This window comes from Pinus tabuliformis, chromosome 8 (genome assembly GCF_031772625.1).
Source record: "Pinus tabuliformis cultivar Carrire ecotype Pingquan chromosome 8, CPIR1, whole genome shotgun sequence".
Classification (NCBI taxonomy): Eukaryota; Viridiplantae; Streptophyta; class Pinopsida; order Pinales; family Pinaceae; genus Pinus; species Pinus tabuliformis.
In genome coordinates, this window is record NC_142294.1 from 884,247,692 (window position 1) to 884,268,093 (window position 20,402).

A 20,402-nucleotide genomic window follows, 5' to 3' on the forward strand; every position below is an offset into this window, starting at 1 on the left:
TTATCTTGGAGCGGTTCCATAGTAACCATATGAAGGTTTTTCCCCTTCTTCTCCTAAATTTTTGCTAGCACTTGAGGGAAATCCTCCATTGCATGATCTAAATCCCTACAATATTTGCACACTTAAGACAAATTCGGAAAATATCTCGTTATATGTATAGGCTTTGTTACATAATATTTTGTCACACCTCCTACACTTGTGTCATACCCCCGGAGTTCTTGAAAATTGAAAATTATGCAGTGTACCCATTCTGATATTCCGTCTAGATCCTCCCTGAAAAGTTAATGAAAACATGCCTTGAGCCTTTCCTGATAAAATGATTTCAAAACCCTAATTTCTAGGTCAACATGACTATGACACTGCCTACTCATGTTGATGGTAGGCTGCACCATATTAGCCTCGTGCTGTAGGTACAATTTTTACCTAGCTGATCCCTAAAAGGCAAGTTTTCCAAAAGAGGAGAAGAAGCTTCATGATCTAGAGGCTTCTAGAATGATGAGATGGATGTTTTTCATTGTGGATGTGGTCGAATTCTCCTAATATTAGCATTTGATCTTATCCCTATGAGCTTCCTCCTTGAGATGAGGACCTTTCCTATCTTTGGTGAGATCTTAACTCCCTCTCCCTGCCTATATCTTCATCCTCTTCCATTCCCAAATGGTTGGTCTCTGATTATTTGCACCCTTATACTGGGATAGTGCCTACATGCTATTCACTTTGACTTGGAGAAGGAGTTCTTGGAGAGCTTGAGCTTGGACTTGGACATTCACTTAAGGAGGGATTACTAACATCAAGTCCTAGGTTGTATGCTTCCTCTTTTTTTTATTAATATATACAACTGCTAGTTCACTTTCCATAAATTCTTGTTTCAATGCTTCATTTATCTTAATGCTCCTTGATCTGTTAAGTGGATTACATTTGATTATGCTTGTTGCACTTTTATGATTTGTTGTGTCTTTGGCCTCTTGTGCAAGTATTCAAATGCTATGAGTAGTAAGGACTGAGTTTGAGGAGAAAGCGATCAAGACCTTCAACAAAGAAGTGCATCATAGCATCAGAATGAGGTAGGTCTCCTTCCTCTTCTCTAATTTCGATTGTAATTTAGGAAAGTGTCTTGAATATTGTCTCGTTTGTTGATAGCCCCACTCATTGGGCTAGAGGGATCGTCTCTATCCACATAGAAGATTTACCTAGACAACAAAATGTTGACTCCACTTTTCCATCACTTCCTTTGATCTGATTCTTTGATGATTTTGACCAATCATCAATTTCTTGGCTTGTGTGCATTACTGTAGGTTTTTACAGTCACTGGTTTTTTCTTGAGAGTGTTGAGTCTGGTCTAACTTTAGAAAACTTTTTGTTTTTTTCCTTATTTTCCTCGCCCAACATGTTTTCTGATCTTACAAAAGTGTTGCCAACGTTGATTTTTAATTCACAGTCGTGCTTCTCTGCCTTTCATTGTTGCTTTTCCTTTAATAGGCACATTGATCCTAGAGGTTAGGAAAAATTAGGGTTTCTTCTTAGTTATTGTGGATCTCAACCTCTGTGAGTGTTTTTCTAGTGTGATCTTGTTGTGTTTATCTTGATTGTTATCCTCTAATGGTTCCATTTGTCTCTTAGCTTCTGTTGATGTGTGATTGAAGTTAGGTTTTTTTTTTAGGGTTTCTAGGTCTAGGTAACCCTTCACTCATCACTTGGTTTGTGTTTGTGAGATTGATTGTCTCCATTTAAGAGTTTGATTGCGACTAGGATACCATTTTCAAATTTCTTTCAGTTCATATGCATGAGTTGTTTTCATTAGTATTGGATCACATTTGTACTTTGAAATTTGATTTTGCCCCATTTTCAAACATAGATTGCAATTGTTTGCTTTGATGAAACTGAAAGTGTGTGCTTGCTTTTGATTTCATTGTTTCGAAAATAAAAGTGAAAGGATCTCTTCATTTGAGTATTTTTGAAACGATTTTTATTCGAAACCAAAAGTGAATGAAATTTTCATTTTAGTTGTTTTGAAATCCATTTTTCCCTTGCTTATGCATTAGTTTGCATTTTGAATCAAAGTGAAAGGAAAAGAACAAAAATATTAGTGCATCTTAGTGAAAGAAAGTGATTTTGTTTCTCATAAGATTTCATTTTGGAATTGCATTTGTTAGTGAAAGTGAAAGAGTAGTTTTCATTTTTACATCTTGCATTCGAAAAGTTAGGGAGATATGTTTTGATGCATTTTGCTTGATTTATGCATTGTTTGGTTGTCTCTCTTCCCTCATTAGTTTATCCTTCATCAAATGAAAAGATTTCATTTTTCTCCTTTAGTTTCATTATAGGAATTCAGGTGACATCGTTGAGCCATGAAATTGAAGCCTAATTCAAGATAAACTTAACATTTACATCAATCAACCTAAGGAGAATTTGTAACCTAACACAAACATCTAGAGGTCTAGGCTAGAGATGTGTTCTAGCATCTTTAAACATAGAAGCTGTTTTTAACTGCCTGCATTGTATCTTGGGGGTGAAATCCCATTCTAGTACGGAAGTATATAAAAGGTTCTCCAGTACTTTTGAGTATATAGGAGGCACTTCAGTATGACAAGTATATGGGAATGCTCTCACCGAACAATTATGCATTAGACAACGCTAACATAGACTTGTGCTCCTCGTACCATCGAGTATCTATTGGGAGACCCCACTAGGTTGCTATCCTTTAACCATAGGTAACCGATTCAACTACCTTGTAAATGTGATACACTAAGCACAACATTCGGGGAGATCGACCGTCGTCCGTTAAGTCCTTAGTTTTAGCTAAGGTGTATATAACGATTCATGGATACTTGGTAAACCCACTTGCCTAGCATACACATTTTTGATTTATTGGTGTTTCAAGTTATAAAATTAACTGCCAATGATAACATGTAGAACCCATGCAGTTGCTTCTTGGCCTCACATTGAGTAATTCCTTGTAAATTTTAATTTTTAAAAGCCCTCAACAAAATCATCTCTTCTCCTTATTCTCTTAAGAGAAAGTCATCGTGGATGAACCATAGCATTCACCTCATAGTTCCCCTTCATCATCCGATACTGAAGGGTCATCACAAGGAATTCATCCTAAACTTTCGCAGTCACTTGAAGCTCAAGGATTTGAACTTGTAATTGTCCCAAGTATCCAAACCCTTGCTTCTCGTCCCCCACCTCGAGACTCAGGAGTCTGATCTAAAAGCCCCTAAGAGTCCAAAGAGGTTTGTTTTATACCCTTTGACTCCAGTGTGATATCTCCTCAACATCCTTATAGTCCATATGACAATCCTGGTGTTCCTTTGGAGTTACCTCGTCCATCTTAGATTCCCCATCACGAACTGTTTCCACCTATAGCTTCATAAGGTGAGTTTCCAACATCTCCTCAAGCTCCTTCGGAAGTCTCAGCTACCCACACTCCTGGTGTTTATAATGAATTTGAATATGAATTTCCCCAAGAAGGTTTTCCTTATGTAGGAAGAGTTCTATCTCAACCACCTAATGAAAATAGTGGGCCTATGCTTCCACATGGTTATTCAACCTTGGCTCAACTAGTTTTAGGAACTCCCAGGGCTTCTTCATTATACCAAAATCCAATTTGGTCATCAAATGCTATGCCTACTTCTGGTTCATTTATTCCTAATGTGACCTCTCATATCCCTGTGCAAACTATTGTTACTTCAATTTCGATTCAATCGACTATTCCGACACAACCGTTACCTTCATTTCAAGCTTCCATTATGGTGCAACCGACAATTTCAGTTTATATGTCTGTAAGTTCCGTGATTCCCCCATAAAGTGGACAAAATGTACCACCACCTCATTCATAGCATGGGAGGGGGGGAATCCAAATATCCCTCTTGTCTCAAGCAGAACCCATGTGGGTGGATCACAACCTCACATGGTTGGAGTGAGTCAACCTGTTAGTGGTATTCCTAATACCACTGAATCATCTATTCCAGCTGGAGCCAATAATGTTTAGTATCAATAGATACCCCTCCAATAGTCTTATGTTCCATTTCGTTCACAAGCACTTCAAAATCCACTTTATATTCCGCAAGTAGGTCCTCATATGTGACCTAGTCAAAATCCTATTCTCAGTGCATATGGTCAAATCCAAATTGGAGCTTATCAGTACCAACAAGGAATTCCTCAAGGAAATGTTCAACAAAAACCTTTACAGCAGTAGGGGCAACCTTTGCAGCAGTTTCAACAACCTTTGCAACAACAAATGTAGTTTGTACAACAACCGAATCAACCATTGTATCCACAAGGTCAACCATTGCAACAACAAGGTCAACCCTTGTAGCACAAAACTCAACCTTTATATCAACAAGGTCAAACCTTGTAGCCACAAGGCCAACCCCTGCAACAACAAGGCCATTAGTTTTATCACCAAGGTTAGTAGTTGCAACAACCTTCTAATCAATATGCCACGCAAAATGTTTATGCACCTTATGGTTCTCAATGGCCTGTGGCAAGTCCATATTAGCCTTACCTTAGACAGAACCCACCTTTGTGGGGCTAGAATCCACCTTATGGTCAGGGTATCCCTCAGCAGGGGAAAAATCAAGCCCCTTATAGTCAAAATCCTCCACTTTGAGTACAAAACCCTTACCAATAAGGATGGAATCTGAAAACTAGGCCTTATCAAAGGTCTTACATTCCTTTCAACCCACAATTATCGTTTCTAGCGATTTTGGAACTACTAGATGTCCCGAGGCTTACTAATGATCCAATACTTCATTCACCTTATTGGCCTCCAGTTCACACTAAGATTCCTAGTGATTTCCCAAAGTTTGAAGGAGACCCTCAGGCCCATCTGATGACTTATCACTTATGGTGTTCTTCCAATTCTTATGTTAATGACTCTATTCATCTATGCCTCTTTCAACGAACCTTGACAAATGCTACCACAAAATGGTGCATCAATTTGCCTTGAGGTACCTATGCAGAATTCAATTCTTTGGCCATGGCCTTCCTCACTCACTTCCAGATACCAGTTCAATATGAAACTAGTACCCATTTGTTTACATCTCTAAAACAGGATATTGCGACCAACATCTACGATCACATCCATGAATGGAGACGTCGACGTCGTCTCATCAAGATTGAAATCCCTAATGAGTTGTTGGCTGAATGTTTTACCAAATCATTTGTAAACAAAATCATTGCAAACATAGCAATGGGAGGTTGTGCTACTAAAGATCAATCCATTTTCCATCCCTAGTATTTAGATTTGGTTTATTCCCAATCTTTCATGCTATATGAAATATTTCTTGATGCTTTGAGGCCATCTTCGGATCCAGCGTCTTCAAATTCTCTAAATGTACCACCTATTGATGGTATTATTGGATCAGTATCTCAAACTTCTAATAAATCTTCTTCGAAGCAAAAATCCGTTTCGAATACTGGTACCAATCCTCCTTAGAAAACCCCCTCGAATCCTAGTAAAACCTCTAAGGTTAATGTTGTCTAGTCTACCGTGTAGACAAAGCCTCAAAAGGTAAGAAGAAGGGTAAAGGTAAAGAAAAATCTGAGACCCCTAAACATGATCCTCTTTAGCCATCTACTGATGATGCCTCCAAATATAATCCTAAGTATCCTTGCCTCATTTATGAGGAAGATCACTATACCAAGGATTGTCCCCGTCGTGCAGAAGTTAGTGGCTTATTGAAAGGGACTCCAACTATATTGAAAGATCCATTTCCATCACAACAGACCCAATTGGTATACCAACCACAATCCTTTGCCTCTTCAGGTTCCCAGGTTTACATGAGTGGAACAATGCTTACTTATGTTGCCACTAGGTTGAAAGGTTATCAAACCCCTCAAAAGAAGACGATGGAAAAGGAGGCCATTGATACACCTTCTACTTCCTCGCCACCTAGTTTTGGTCCTATTCATATTGAGAGACCTAATAATGAAATCATCATTCGACTGCCTCCTAAAGGTGTGCTTCGGAAGTCATCTTATAATCTGAATGCTAGAGCTACTCAACATTACAGTATTGTCGAAGATATGGCTCAAGTGCCTTCGATGATGCCTATCTTGGAAGTTCTCCAAACTTGTCTAACACAGGGAAATCATTATTGTCTGCTATAGGAGGAATCGATCCTGCAGATTCAAATTTGATCACTTTTGATTTGGAAAACCATGTTCCTCGTCTTCCCCATCAAATTTCATTTTTGATCCAAGTCATTATAAAAGGAAAGATGATTCATTGTACTATACTTGATGAGGGTGATTCCGCCTACATCATGTCTATTTCATGTTGGAAAGCCATTGGTTATCCACCTCTCAACTAGTCCTCGAATACCTTAGAAGCCTTTGATGGCAGAGGCTGTCGTCCTTATGGTATTCTCACAGGTTTTCCCATCACCTTGGAAGGGAAAACTGTCAAGTTAGAAGTAGAGGTCGTATGTGAAAATCTGAATTATAATGGACCTCTACTCTGCATTTTGTACACCATACCTCTGATCCAGTTTCTTTACCTTTCTTGAGATCTTGCAATTCCAAGGTAAAATTTTCTAGTTGGCTTTGAATTTGTTGTACTCCTGCATGAGTATCTTTGATCAATGAAGCTTCCATCTTCATCACAATCTCTAATGCTTCAGCTTGAGTCACGATCTTCTATTGTGTCAAGGGTAACCTGAAATGTTGCAGTAACGTAGCTATAAACCACTCTTTATGCTATTCTGGGGGTATGTTAAAGCTTACTTGTCCCATTAACATCTTGAATCATTGATCCAACTCCTACATGGACTCAATAATCTACTGTTTGATTTCCTTCAGCTTCGTAATGCACTGTTATCTTGACTTTGGATTTTTGAATTCATATACCATCACTTTATTAATATCATCCAGTGAAGCAACCAGATTAGTCATTGAGTACTTCATGTACCAAGTCAATGCTCTTTCTCACAAAATCGTGATGAAATGTTCCTTCTTTACATATTCGTTAGCGATTTGTCTTGCTTTCCATACTACATCAACTACAAACCAGAACTAGTCAGGATCCTTTGGTCCAAGTCCTTTAAAGATAGACAACTTAATGTCATCGACAATTTTTATTCTCGGGGGGTTAGGGGGAGGGGGAGGGGGAGTGGGAGGTGGTGTAGGGGAATTATGGGGAGGGGGATGGGGGGTAAGGTGAATAAATGGATGGTGAATTCCAAAGATGCCCTAATTTTTATCAACTCTTATCTTTGATGTGCCTTCAGGATGAGAGGGGGAATACCGCGGGGTTGCAGGGTTACTTGCTTCTTATTAACTCTTAGATCCACCTATCAAGGGACTATATTCAGTGTTAATAAAGTTATTTGGTCCATGCTCTACTCTATATCGCTTCCCACTTTGCGTAGATCCCGGTTCAGACTTATTCCCTCTTCGTCTAAACATTAATATGACTGCATTTGTAGTACGCTCTTTTTACATAAAATCATTTTAATCCACAACTTGAAAGAGTTCAGGTACATACCTCGTAGATCCCTGAAAATTCTTCGCTCAGCTTTGTTGTAAGATACAGTCATGTCTATTAAGAATTCACTAATAGACCCTCCAAAAATCTTATCAATCCAGAAATCAAAAACTCTTGAGATCCTGTTATTGACATACTTGAATCGTTGTATCAATGTAGGATTCCACTCCTTAGGTTCGTCTCCTTTAAAATAAGTCTTATGCTCAGTCAAATTTGATGCCCACTCGTACAGTTCAATGTGAAACGAACCAAAGAAGTTTTCATATTTCTCTTTGAAGATATACTTCTGCAACCTAATTTCAATCGACAATTGCAAATTTTTGTTTTCCTGAACTGCAAATTCTCACTCTTTTGGTTCAACCCACCCCTAGATTTCCTTCTTCGAAAAATGCCAAAACATATTCCTCAAAAAATTCTCGGTCTTGGAAACGGAACCATTTGTTGGCTAAGGGGGTTGGACCCAGGTTCAAAGTGTATTGTGCAACCAACAAAACCCTCAACCACTAGTCATTTCGATAGTGACCTGCAAGAAGATCACAGTCTCACCTGAAGCAGTTATGGGAGGTTGAAGAACTAGGTTGTTGCAGCTAGAGGGATATGCCTATTGTGGCACCTATGTGTTTACTTATGTTTTATACCTATCCACAACTTCACATACATAAATAAATTTGTGTTGAGGATATACTTCATAGGTTTGTACTTATTGCATAAACATATCAAAAAAAATATCACATGTATTCTTTCACATAATTCTGTAAAAAGCATGCATAACAGTATGTATAAACACAGATAAAGAGTACAGATACATAAGATTTTTCCAAAACTTCTTCTTCTTTATTAAGATAGATCTTCAGTACATACAAATTCTTCGACCTGTGCACCCAACTGCAGCTGGTCTACACACTCATCTGCAGACTCTTTTAGGCCTCCGTGCACTCAACTACGAAGCCTTTCCTTAAGGCCCAAAAATATAGACTAAAAATAGAAGATATCAATGATTATTTTCTTTTGTATGAGGGAAGAATAGATTTGGGAATTAAAATAGAATTCTGTAATTTGTGTACATAATTTGATTTAATTGATCACATACCTGGATTCCTCTCAGAATTTCATTAAAAAAAAAAATCACTGAAAACTGACATCGAATGAGGATTTTATGGGTGATTGAAGTTTTCTAGTCTAATTTTTTTCCTCAGTCGCTCTCACTGTGAGTCATCCGTGTGACTAGGACCTAGAGTTTCTCCCTTGTTGATATCCTAAGAGTAACACTTGTCACTCTGATACAATCTTGTGCCAATGACCAGGCTTTTAAGCCCTAGAAAATGCCCTGATCTGTTTTGAGTTTCTTCACCCTTATTCCTGCTCAGTCTGGGCCCCTGTTCATCTGTTGGATTTGGTCCAGTTCTGTTGTTGTTTGTCGATTTTATTTAGATCAATCACTTTCTATCAAGGTGGGTTTTTTGTCTTTGATTGGGCTTATTCTCTCTTTTTTTTTGCTGATCTGATTATAGGATTATGGGATTTATGGTTTTTTGTTACTAATTCTTGGTTGCATGTGTCTGGTCTGATCTTTTCTGTCCAAATATTTATGTTTCCTTTAGTCCCTTAAATTGTTTTTGAAGCCTCTTTTGGATTCTTTGGGTTGATGATTTATTTTCACCTCTAGGTCTCACTTTTAGATCTCATTGGCTAGTATCAATGACTGTTTAGGTCTAATCCTCATCTTATTGACAAACATTTTTCACTTCTACTCATTATTGTTGTCTCTTGTTGAGAAAATTTTCCTCTTTTTTGGGTTATTTTGGTCACATTTGGTGGTGTTGTGGCCAGTTGTGCATTTGTCATCTAAAAAAGTTCTATGGAGTGTGTTTTAATTGTTTTTGTAGTGCCCTCATTTGATCTTGTTTATAAATTTTTTCCTCTAGGGTCAGGTTGTGACCTTTGTAGACAACTGGCCATGGTTAGGCTATTGTACTACAAACCTAGATTGATGACATTTCCCTTCCTCTTTTCACTTTTGGCTTTCAATTTGATTGCTTTCAGTGTGTTTCTTTGATTGGGCTTTGTTTTTCCTAGTTGTGACACTTTTGGAATGCTTTGTGTTCTTGCTTGAGAGTCTTTTTCTCTGGTTTCTTTTCAGATTGTTTTGGTTTTCCTTCTTGGTTTGTTTTGGGTCATTAATTCATAAGATTTGGGACAATGTACATTCAAGAATATTTGTAGGTGCATCATAATAGGAATTTGTGTGTTAGAAGGCTCTTACCCTCCTGTAGTTAGCATTCATCGAATTGAAAATAAAAAATCGCATATAGCTACATTACGGTGACTAACTAAGAGCCATTCACACCATCTCAGTTTCATGCCACATCCCGCTTGTGTAAAAAATAGGAACTAATATAATCATGATAATAAAATTAACTAGATTCATCTTTTATTTTCATTGGTAGTACACCAACACTAGCTTAGGCTAGGGTCTTGGATATAGGAGTGTGAGTTAACTGCTCCAAGACTACAAAATTAACTTAGCAACTTATGGTATGGAGTTAAATCCATTTGCAATAGTGCGGTCTGGGAAGCCCTCCTCACAAAAGGGTCAAGCACAAGGTCATGCTTGGGCTAGGGGAATTGACACAACCACTTTCACTTAGTTTCGAGTGGCACAATATAGCGGAATCTCCACGCTTACAAACGATGTGATTATAATTGGGGACCACTTGGGAGGCAATGATCAAGGGGGTTTCGGTCTCAACTCCTTTTGGGGTTAAGTTTCTTGCCCTTGCATGTGGATTTGTCCTGTGACTGTCCCCCTAGGTCATGTTATTGTACGTGGTGACCATAGTGGCCTATCTTCTTAGGCGTCATACATAGGTGCGGGGTCGGGTTTGTCTTCTTTGTACCTGGGACATATATTAGCCCTACTCTCTCCGTCCTCTCAGAGGGTGCCTCACGACTAATAAGGGCACTTGCACTGAGTTTGCAAATAAAAGCGTTGGGTAGCAAGTCGCTAGTATAACTATTCCACCGCCAGCTTCTTTGTATTTTGGTTTATGTGTGCTATCTTCTAGGATGTTTCTAGTGTGTGTTGTTTGGTTTGAGTGAGTATTTTTAGCCTTAGGGTGTTTGTACTAAGATAATTGTATTTAAATGATAAGTTATCACCCTGGCTGAATTTTTTCCTCGATGGTCACATCGTATTCACGGTTTACCTCTTGAATGAGGTGGACTTGTTACCCTTGCATGGAGAGTACTCGTCAATTATCAAGACTTAGATCAAAATATTGTCTTGGAATCTATACCTGGTCCTTTGGATAGTGACTTGATTTCTATCGAGAATTTGGTAGATGACTTTGACGCCCATGCCAAACCACCATTGATCGATCCTTTAGGACCAGAGTTTAAATCCTAACAATTCCACACCTGCCTACATTCAAGTGCCTTTGTCCGTAATTTACCCTATGGCGGAGTCTGAGATATCCTTATCTTCTGCATCAACAATATTAGCTACTATGACATCATTTCCACCTCATAGTGTGGCTATACCCACTCGTCTGTCCACACCTCTTACTTCTTCTTGGGGCATTCCATCATTTTTGTCTATGACTCCTGCAAATTTCTCGAATGTTTCGATGCCCGCACCATCTCCTATGCTAACCATGGTACCTCAGCCTAGTCAATAGGTAGGATCATAATTCTTTACACCACATTTTTCCCAACAAACTATTCCTATCCCTCAGTTAGGCATGGTTACTTCTAGTAATATATGGGGAGGGGGTCACCTTTTGTCCCTGGTTAGCCTAGGGGGAACACCACTTCTAGTATGTCACAAGCTTGGTACAATTCGCTTTTTAGAGGGGCACCACCTACCAATACTCACTAGTAGAAAATGAGAAATTAGTGACTAGGTGACTAAAAACATTAGTCACCACAACTTTTGCAAGTGAAATACTACCAAAAATGAGCAATCTTAAGTGACTCAACTAAAAATGACTAACGTAAATGAATAATTTGGTCCTGGGCTAAAATATATGACTAGCTAATAAGTAATACAACTAAAAATGACTAACGTGAATGACTAATTTAGCCTAGAACAAAAATATGTCTACCTAGAAAGTACTACAATAATATGAATGAATCGTTTATGTTAGTCATTTTAATTGTGTCACTTCAACAATCTAAACTTACAAGTGATAGGGGATTCAAATGTTGTTATAAATTGGTTCAAAGGTTATACTTCCTTCAAAACTTTTTTATTGGATCAGTGGATGATTAGAATTATGGAGATGATTAAAATATTTAGGGTTATATCCTTTGATCACATTCACGGGGAATTAAATTCAAAGGTTTACATATTATCCAAAATGGGAGTGGGCTTATAACTGGGTCAAATACATTATGAAGAATAACTACAAGAAGAAGTGTTGGCTAATTAGGAGAGGACACATTTCCTTTAGTTGAACACTTAAATTTTCATGCATATCTACATTTTTTATTATCAGGGTCATATCCATTGAACTTAGGATAACATATTTTAACTTTGATATCAAGTTTTTTATCTAGTAATTTGAACTTACATTATGAACATAACAGTACTATAATTTTATGAAATTGTTTTGAATCCTATGGGGATTTTGATATTTCCTGAACATTAGATGTTACACATATTAGAATATCATGTTATACATGTGAAGCAGATTTATTATAGTTAGATGATGTAAATTACACCTTTGCATTAATATTAATACAAAAATGATGTTTTTTTCTTACTGGATTTCTTTTTATGGAAGAGGTTTGATGACACCTTGCCTTGGCCATCTAGGACACTAGGTGTAGGAAGAGGTTTCTTTAGCTACCACATTTAGCTTGGTATGTATGATCCATGTGTATATGATATTTCCAATGTGTATTATTTTTATTATGATCACTTAAGAACTCAAGTCTAACTCTTGATGCTTTGGCTATAAGTTCTAAGTTGAGTTGTTCCATGGTGTTTCATAATTTTACTCAAAAAAGTGTGTCATTTTAATGGTTTGGCTATATATTTGGTGATCTGAGTAAGTTCTACACATAAATGTTATTGTGCCCCTTATTTCCCATTAAAAAAATGATACTTTACCTTGTCTTTGGATTTTTGGTAGGAATGAAATCTTATTTACTGAAATTGGTCAAGTTAAAAAGAGACATGGTAATTTATGAGAATTTATTTTCATTTCTCGCTTGCAACCAATATACCAGTGGATTGAAAACCTTCAAATAATTTTTTAGGGAAATATACTCCGATGACAACTTTAGATACATAAAAGTGTGTGTGAATGGAAATGTTGTTTTTTGTTTTTATTTGGATCCATCTATTTGGAATTTCAATTATCTACCTTCACAACCTCTTGAATGTAATAATATAAAACATCTCTGCCCCATCCACTAGTTGATAATTTGGTTTGGAAATCACAAATTTGTAGTAAAAGTAATGCTCGTGTTGTGCAATAATAGTCACATGGAGGGAGGGATCATATCACTTGTCGTTTATCCTTCAAACAACTCATTTGTTGGTATTACATAATTTGAAGTCAAAGAACATCAATTAGGGTTCAGGGTTTTATGAAGGTCTAGTGGTTGTAGGTTCAAAACCTCCGAGGCATCTATTCTCATCATGTTTGGTACTATTTGTGTTCCTAAAGAAGTTGTCCTCCTTTTGATATATTCAAAACCTGGTGAGTCCATTCCCAAAATTTAGTTCATATTTAAAAGCACAAGACTACCATTCTGGTACAAATTAAGGTTTTCTTTATCCTGTAAAAAAGTTCCCATTCTTGCTTCTAGACATGAAGCCACAGATAAACACTAGAGATCACTTCTGCACATGCCATTTGGAGTTCAAGCTAACACTCCACACAATTTTTCTATGGAAACCAAAACCCAGAATCTAAAATTTCCATATCACTATGATCCATATGGGTTGATATTACCAAAGGTTATAGCTAATTGGTGGTATAGTTTTTAGGGCCTGGGTTTGTGTTGAGGAAGGGAGGCCAATCTCATATCAATGAGCGATAATGGCTCCCTTGCTCTCTTAGCATCATTGTTCTCCTTAAACGAAAATTTTTCGAGAACAACTTATAAGACACATTGTCCAAGAAGAAACTCAATATAATTCAACACATGATATTCAATTGTGGCATCCTGACACCTTCAAATCAGATTGGGCCAGGGAAAATATTTTACAAATCCTTATGCTCCATGTAATTTTGACTTCCAATCAAGTTTGTTTTGTTTTTTTAATATGTTGTTTATGGACTTTGTAGATGGTTGATTGGTACATATATGGAATATTTGTAATATATAGATTCAGTAGAAGGATCACTTTCTTGGGCTTAATCATAAAACCTGACCTGAAAATGTCGAGAAAATTGAACCAATAACCTCTCCATAACAAAGGTATTTTGACAATAACAGTGAAACAAGTGAAGTAAATTGAACCAATAACCTTTCAATAAGAAAGGTATTTAGGTATTTTGAGAACAATAGTATCGTAATATCTGACCCGACCCAAAAATATCAAAAAAAGTAAACCAATAACCTCTTCATAACAAAGGTATTTTGACAACAACAATAAAACAAGTGAAGTAAATTGAATCAATAGCCCCTCCATAACAAATTTATTTTAAAAACAACTCCACCTCATCTAGATCAGATCATATTCACTTGAACTCACTTAAGATTCAACCTCACTCTATATTGAGGAGTCCTCCATGGTGGAAGGAATATAAAATAGAAAAAGGGTCTTCTTCAGAAGCTGAGTGGATTACTGCTTTTTTTTGGATGATTGTGAGAGTTATAGTCTACCTCTTAAACCTTCCATCTCTAGAGTTGATGATACCTGTTCACGTTCCTTAGCCTTATTTTGTCCTCACTACCCTTTGTGGGACCTTCTGATAGTTTTAAGAGGAGGTTGATAGTACTCGCACGCTCAGTGCGCCTCTGACAGTTTCTCAAAAAACAAAACATGATTCCTCCAACAACGCATAGGGAATATGGTTACACATAAGTATGGTCAGTACATTCCTACGATCATAGTTTTCCATATTTTCCAGTTGCTTTGAGAAATGAGATTCGATTCCAGCATTAAAATGTTTGCATTAGTCACCTTGAGTTTTTAGGTCAAATTGGATTCGTAGTGATTCGATTCAAGTTACAGACCCAAATATAAGATACTTTCCCTCTCCATTGGATGAAACTTGTACTACAAAAGGAATGAGATTGTTGGCCCATACAGATTATAAATTATACTATTTATTTAGGATTTCATTAGGAAAGAAGAAAAAGTAAAGTTGACTGGTTAGGGATATTAATTAAATGCTTTAATTGGAAAAACCTTAATTTTGATTCCTAATCAATTTGTTTGACTCCCATCCAAAAAGAACATAAAATGTATCACATTTATTTGAATCCTTTTTTAAGTATCACTCATAAGCAACAAAGTTGAGCTGTCTATAGTCATTACCCAAAATAGCGAGCATGGAGATAGGGATCCTGGTCTCATTACTCCTGGAAGCTTTCCTCGCAACATTTCTTTTCATGGGAAAAGGTATTTTTCAGTGAAATCCACCTTTTCTTTCTTTTCTTTCTTATGCTCTAGGTTCAAATCATTAAATGTATTTGAAGTCAATGATAAATGAATTCAGGGTCTCGTAGATCTGCCACAACTCTTTTCATGGGCAAAGGTAATTTTTTAATGCAATCCACATTTTCTTTCTTTTGTTTCTTCTGGTTCAGGTTGAAATCATTTCCTTATTACATAGAAATTGTCATTGGGATACCTACAAATTTTACACATTTTGTAACAAATCTTCTAGCATTCCATCAGGTGCTTGCCTTTATATGCATTAAATCAGAGCCAATGTCGTATGTTCCCCCAGAATAATGGTTTCTCATTGGTCGCATAGGGCATAAAGAGTACAGGTTATACATATACATTGTTCGATATGGTTACCACGATGTCCATGGGGATACTGATGGTTTTAAGGATTAACTTATTCTCAACCTTAGAGAGTTTATTCATTCTTAATCAAAATATTCTTGTTAAAGTCACAATTACTCTGCAGAATCTACAGATGGAAGAATGACTATGATTGGAACCCCTGTGCATGGCTTGTAGAGCATTCTAAGTTACGAAACAACGAAGGAGAGCATACAGTCTGTTAATATATCCCATCTTTCATCACATACCATCCAAATCATACATGATCTTATAGAAACTCACTCTCCTCATCTAGCTCAGAGGAGGAAATTCCAATCTCTACTACCTAGCAGTCCTGATATTGATTCTAATGTAAAGGATGAGCTGCAAGAACTTTTTCAGGCTAGGGAATCTAGGATTGCATTTATATTAGGGCACTCCTACGTTAAAGTAAAAAATGACTCATTTTTTTTAAAAAATATTTCCATTAATTGTTCATACAGTTTTCTCAAAAAAGAAAATTGCAGGGGTCCTTTAGTGGAATTACGCATTCCCCACATCTCACTTGGTATGGTTTATCTCGTTTGAGTCAGGATCTATATACCCTGTTGCTACTTCAAAAGAATATGGGCATCACCTGGAAGTTTTGATATCTTTTCCTGAGTTTGACACGGTTTATCTTGTTTGGGTCAGATTATCATTGTACCCTAATGCAGCAGCCCATGCACATAGATGCAGTCCAAACATTTCTAATGCGTGTGGAGGCAGTACATCTTCTGAAAGGAGTTGGTACAAATTTAGCTTAACATCGATGCATTATAAGCATCAATTTACAAATCTAGCTTTAAGAGTCCTGAAAATGTAACAACATTATAAAGCTTTTAGGAACTACATATTTTCTCCTGACTAACATTAATTAGAATAAAGACATTAATAAATTTCTTGGAATGTAAGTAGCATTTTTACATTATGCTCGATAACCTTGAAAAGTAATTCTAACATAGGATTTTTTTTTTGGGATAAAATGCTTTGTTTATCTACTAATAGTATCCAAAATGTACATGGAATTCTACCAAAAACCTTGGCCGCTTAAGAAACCACTGTAAATATGCTAAAAACTAGGCAGTTTCAACAGAAAATGCCCATGACCAAGACTAGGTTAGCGTCTTGTGCAAAATACAGACCGTTCAATTGTATAGGGCATGAAAAAAAACATACATGGTCATGGCCAACAATCCCACTAAAATGGAATTACATCTCAGGTACAAGGTAACATTATATTCTATTTGAATCTAGAGTAGTGTTTATGCTCACTATTGTTCCAATTGGATTTGAGGTATGTTCTCTTGTATTTGCCATTAAAATCATTAAATGTCTTTACTGTCAATGATAAATGAATGCAGGATCTCGTAGATCTGCCACAACCAAGGCCCCTGTCAACCATCTCAACATACGTGATTCTTGAAGTGAATCATAATTTTAATGGCCATTTTTCTTGTTTGGTTTAAATATTGATGTTTTTGCATATGTTAGTATGATCAATGGAAGTTTTAGCCAAGTTTTGATATGCAGTATGGAAAATAATAGCTTCTAAACCATATTCCATCAGAATCCATTCCAAAAATTGAATCAATGTTGGTAAAATTCATTGCATAGTTGATTCCCTGGCTTGTGGTATGGGGACGTGTTGAGTAGTTATTATCAGTGACCGAGGCTTAAATTTGGATAAGAAACCAACATTAGAAATACTGTGTCCACATCCAAGATTGGTTAAATTCCCAACAACCTTGATGAGCCAATGGATGCCATAAATTAAAATGCAAAGCAACTCTGATTGTTGGCATCATTGTTGGAAAACATCATGCACCACACATAATCCTAATGATTGTTGCCTCGTCCCCGGGAATGGGTAGAACTATGAACTGGGCAAGTTGGAATGTGAATGAGTGATGATTAAAAAATTCAACCTGCCCATCTCCAAGTAGCAATAATTATTAATCTTCTTTGTGCTTAAGGATTGCTACTATGGTTTATATGTCTGTGATTTTCAGTTTAAATAAAATATACTAAAATAGTGAAAATTAATCATACTATTCAGCATTATGTTTCCTTTGAATATCATGGAATCTTATGTGTTTCAAAAAGAAATTAATGCCTCTAGTCCTTTCCAAGTGTAGTGATTAAGATTTTACTATTAACTGAACAAACCTGCCATATTAAATAATATACAAATATTAAGAGAATCATATGTCCTCATTGAAATATGGATAGGGAAATAAAAACACAATTTGTCAAAATTGCAACATGATATTGATGCATTCCTTGTGAAAAATAATTTCAGACTGAAAAATACTTCCAGTTTGACAATAACAATTTTAACAACATTAACAGGCTAGCTGAAACAGGTCAATTTCCTCAATATAATGAAGTCATTACAATGGATATATATATGAGATCTTATAAATTTTTAGTAATTCAGAGCTGATAGATTGGTATATCCAATTTATCTAAGCAATATTTATACCATCTTTTCAAATGTATCAGTGCCTCCAGAGCAGAATGCCTCCATCTACTCTATGAAAAAAACTTTTGTTATAGGGTCAATAGTCTCTTTGAATGATAGCTTTGATTTATAAACAAAATGGAAATCCATCAAATGATGGTTTTCTTTGGAGCGAGTCATGGAAAAAGTTCCTTCTAGAGTCTCTCATTATTCGCATTGAAGGATGCAACAAAAACACCTATGTTGAGAGAGAAATAGAAAAGTTTTATCGAATCACATCACTAAAGTAGAGAAGCTAATATCAAAAGCACAAATTACATGTTGAAAAGGACAATGAAGTTTTCCCTAACTTGCTCACCCCAGTGCATTGAATTGTCTATACTACGAGTTGTTGTCAATTCAACCTCATGGTTAGATGGGCTAGAAGGACTTCCCTGGGAAGGCCAAAAACATAAATTTTGGTTGTATGAAATCGAGTCAAATCTGTAAAACAAATAAACTAAAATTTAGTAGCATTATGGACAAAAAGAAAAGGATTCTTATATTTTATAGAAACAAGGTTAGCTTGCTTACTCGAAAATGGACATCAAACCATCCAACAAATCCATTGAATCTCCCTTGTTTAATTATAATGGGAGTTGTAAAGTTTGAATGTACACTAGTAATTTCATCCAGAGTGGTTATGAGGAAATCCATTTCTTTGACGATAAAAGGAGTGCCAATTACTTGATTTGGATGAAGATTGTTCCAAAGAGATGTATGCATAGAATGTTTTTGTCCCTTAAATCCAAGATACACTTCAAGATCTTTAAGCCAAATCAAAAGCATACATAAAAGATACTAAAAGGATATATAAAAAGATACTAAAATACCCACTACAAAAGGGTACTAAACTTTCATGAGTCCAAACAATGTCTAGGTAAGAAATGAAAGTAGAGACAAAATACAAGACTCTAAAATGAACAGAAGCCCCGTTGTTGAAATATCTAAACACTCTAGAGAGTCAGGACATTATTAAGTGAAGTTCCAAAATACAAAACAAATTAGCGTAGTGAAAGAATCCTAGCCACAAAATCTAAATGAGCTTAATCCTACTTGTTGGAACCTTAATACGACTTATACTTAATTAGTCCATATGACACATGAAAAAGGGTGAGCCTAGTATCTTTGAGTGATTAAAAATGCATTACAATACTCTATTAATCTACTTGGTAATTCTGGAATTAGTTTACCAGGCCTACAACTTATTGCTTACTAGATTCGTGACTCTACTAGTATAATAGAGTGAGCCATATATCCATATTCATGTCATTCGTAATAGGATATTATTTTAGTGTTATACGTTGGAATAGTTAGTTGTGATAGTTATAAAAAAAATATTAATTGGTAAGTGTGATGCATGAAAGTGTTCCCTCTGCAGACAGAGGCAACCCCTCTAGCCCTAGAGTGGGTCTAGTCACAAACAAGGATAGATCAACAATAGCTTTCGTTAAACAGTCATAGTTGGAGGCCTACCTCAACCGGTGGTCGATGGAGTTTCGTTGCACTGCTCCAGCTTTCGCTTCCTTCTCCTAATGAGTAATCAACCTGAAACAATGCAAAGGAAATACAACAAGGCACGTAACCGGAACAACAATGATCTATTTACTCACAAAGTCAAAAAGTCATGAGCTATTAAGTACATCACATACAAGACATAGGAAAACATCATTGATTGCATTAATTATGAAATAAGAGTAAGCTTACAACCAAAGTATTGACGTCACAAGCCTTCTCAGAGGGATCCAACCAACATGTTCTTCAAGCATTCACTCTTTGAAGATGGATCTCCCAATACACAAGTCTCTCTCACTCACAAGTTTTACACAAGATTAAGGGCACTTCACAACCTTCCTCAAGCCATCAACAATCCCACACTTATAACACTCACACCAGCTATCTAACAAGCTCACAAATACTAATAGCTCAATCAACAAACACTCAAAAGACTAAGAATTCCAAAACTAGTAGCACATAGCAATGGTGAGAATTTAAATAGGAGAAGGAGTCTCCATGAAAGGTGGGAAGATGAGCTTATCTCCAAGGAAGGTAGCACAAATGACGGAACAGCCACGCCAGAGAAAGGAGGGCGACATAAAATAGGCCAATAACTAGGACTGGAGTCATCTGGAAGGTCGACTGTTGGAACAAATTCGCCCAATCTGGATCATCGTGGGCACATAACTGGTCTGCCGCGCTGACATCACTACTTGAATAACGTATCTAGTCATGTCATCGTGGGAAACTACAAGTGACAGTTGCGCTGGCACATGAAATCCGACCATCGCGGGAATCACGTGTACTTCCGTGATGGCAGCGCTTCTGGACTATTTTGGAGTGCCCTTCAACGCGTTTATTTGGCCAACAGACGCGATGAGGCAGAAACCTTTAGAAAAGTGGGTCATTTGGCAACATCA

The 20,402-nt window shown here is 36.7% G+C and overlaps 1 pseudogene; it reads left to right on the forward strand.

Moving 5' to 3' along the window:
* The window catches only part of LOC149238379 (potassium transporter 7-like), a 78,220-nt pseudogene extending 62,189 nt beyond the window's left edge, over positions 1 to 16,031 (forward strand).
* The last annotated feature ends 4,371 nt before the right edge of the window (positions 16,032 to 20,402 follow it).